Below are 2,921 nucleotides of genomic sequence, written 5' to 3' on the forward strand. Positions count from 1 at the left end.
TCGTACAGTCGAAAGGTTGATGTTCCACATCACTTAATGAAACATCCAAGGTCAAAACCTTATTCTACTTTCAAAAACTAGCAATTTGACCAAAAGTCAACCAGGTCAAAAAGTCAATGATCAATGGTCACCATGTCGTGGCCAACCACTTGCCACGTCGTGGCTATCCAACACAATCGTGACCAACTTTGCCACCACATCATGGCAAAAATGCCACCACGGCGTGGCAACAAACCAAGAAAATAGGCGTGAAGTCCTCCTTCACCACGTCATGGTGAGCATCTTGCCACGTCGTGGTTTCTAGCTGAAAACAACTTAATTGATTAAGCTATAAATACATAAAGTTCTTTGCTGAAATTTTCCATAAGGTATCTTTGCTTCACAACGGATCATAAAAATCATTACTTTATTGACATGCTTGTCCAATGCATGTCTCCCTCAAAACTAGTTCAAAAGTTATCATGCATGGCTTCAAAACACTCTCAAGTTCTAGATCTAAAAGGAAGAACACTCAAGGGATACTCAAGGTTGATAAAGGTGCATACTTTATCTGGAGTTCATCCTTAAACTCTAACCAATATCATAAAAGGGACTCAAAATACCATAAAAGGAGAGATCTAAGAAATTATAACCATAAATGAAGGAACATGGACACTTACAAGGTTTCAGGAGATGCACAAAAAGGTTGTGATGAAGCTAGATTCCTTCGATGGGGCAAATGATGGGTTTTGAGCATTCTAACACTCCTATGGTGTACATGCAACCCTAGAAACCTTGGATCTATGTTTTCTCTAATATACATGTAAATTTCATTTTCCAAGGTTCTCATCCTAACTAGCATGTTATGGGGTACTTCTAATCATAAAAACTAGTAGAATGACATACCTTTTCTTGTGGTTGATTGCTTGGAGTTTTGAGAGCCTAGCACCAATAATGTGGATGCCTCAAGTGGAATCACAAATCACCACACAACTTGGAAAACTTGAGAGAATAGTATGCACACTAGAAATCGGCCCACTCTTGTTTACTCACACACTAGTGCCATTTCATGTGCCAAAGACCTCTTTATATAGTATGGTGGATTAGGGTTACATCCATGTAAACCCTAATACCCATGACCTTTCATTTACATAGGATCCACGGGTTAAAAACTCCATGGACTATCCATTCAAGCTTAGCCCATCCTAAATGAACATTGGCCCATTCTATATATATAAGAGTCCATATTTAATTAGTCTCTTTTTGATCACTAAATTAATTCCAAATTAATTCTTGATCAATACTAATTAAATAACATGATTTCATATTAATATATTATAACTTATAATATATTAATAAATCATAAATATACTATTCTCAAAATATTATCCATAAAAATTGTTTTGGTGAAGTGCAACCCAAATGGACCATGCCGGGTCGGGTCAAGTACATACCAAATATAGTTACGGACTTAGACACCTTATCCCACAACAAAAACATCAAATGGAGCTCAAATATGGAGAAGGGTGGATTGTGGCTTGCTTCAAGGCTCTTGGAGGTGATGGAGGTTGAGGGTGGACAAACCTTAGCCATCACATCCCTTAAATGGGGCCTCATGCCGGGAAAATTAGGGTTTGAGCGTGGGACGTCATCACGTCGTGGCCAATACACGACCACGTCGTGGCAGCTAAAAAATGATCACGACCCAAAAGTGGTTGCCACGTCGTGGTGATCTTCCCACCACCTCGTAGCCACCATATTCCATAAGATTTTAAGCATTAAAATTCATACCTGAAAATTGATTGTTACATAAGTCTTGTCACGATCCTTTTGAGATGGCAAAGGCATATTAATGGGGATCTATTATCGCCCAATTTATCCTTTTGAGACACCTTCCATTTGGGTAGGCAAATGTTAGATATTTGGGTTATAGAAAGGCTTGGAAATTCTGAGAATTATGGTATCACTTTCAGAATAAAGTATTTGGGTCATACTCCCAATCTTTAATCGAATAAGACTCAGAAATTGAGAGCAAGAACAAAAAATATGGTTGTTATCAATTTCAAAGTACCATCAAATGAAGCCCGAAATTAGTTAAGTATATTTTCCATCAGAAAACTGTCACAAGACAATTATATGTCTGAAAACTGTCACAAAAACAGTTTGATGTCTGAAAACTGTTGTTGGGTAAAATTATGGTTTATACTTTGCTTTTCTAGGCAATTGTAATTTTCCGTCCAGGACCAAAAAGTGTTTATGACCCAATGGGTGTTTACGGCCGTAAACCCATTTACAGCCCATATTCCCCTAGTATATATATAGGCGTTAGGGGTGAGGAGTGATAGATGAAGAGTGAAGAGAGTTTACGGCCTACAGAGAGAAACTAGAGAGAAGATTAGTGTGTGTGTGTGTGTGTGAATCTCTTGTATTTGGATCTTCATTCTAATCAATTCATAGATTAGATTCATCATCCTCTTCTTCTCCTTCTCCTTCTATTGATCTGGAATCATCCGTTTGATTGGGATTCCACACCATCAAACGGATTTGATTGATACACAAGCAGATTGGGGACTTACAATTGGTATCAGAGCTTGGAATGGAATGCGCTTGCAGGTGATGTGTTGGGAAGTGATATATTCTAGTGATAACATGCAATTTGAATCTGTGTAATGTACCAAAGTTGAATTGTCTAGGCTCTGTGATTCAATGCGCTGGTAGGCACGAAAGATTTAAAATGGACTTGACTAGGCATAGATGAACTTAAGGAATCTAGAGACTTGAAAAATCTTGACCTAGATAGATCCATTTAGCCTGACAATACGACACTTGGGTAGATTGAGCAGGGAGATATACATGAGAATCCTGATGGGATTTTGAGCATTCTAACACTTCCTAAGTGTACATGCAACCCTAATAACCTTGAATCTATGTTTTCTCTATAT

Source organism: Lactuca virosa, chromosome 3 (assembly GCF_052849685.1).
Source record: "Lactuca virosa cultivar CGN04683 chromosome 3, Lactuca_virosa_CGN04683_v6, whole genome shotgun sequence".
Lineage (NCBI taxonomy): Eukaryota > Viridiplantae > Streptophyta > Magnoliopsida > Asterales > Asteraceae > Lactuca > Lactuca virosa.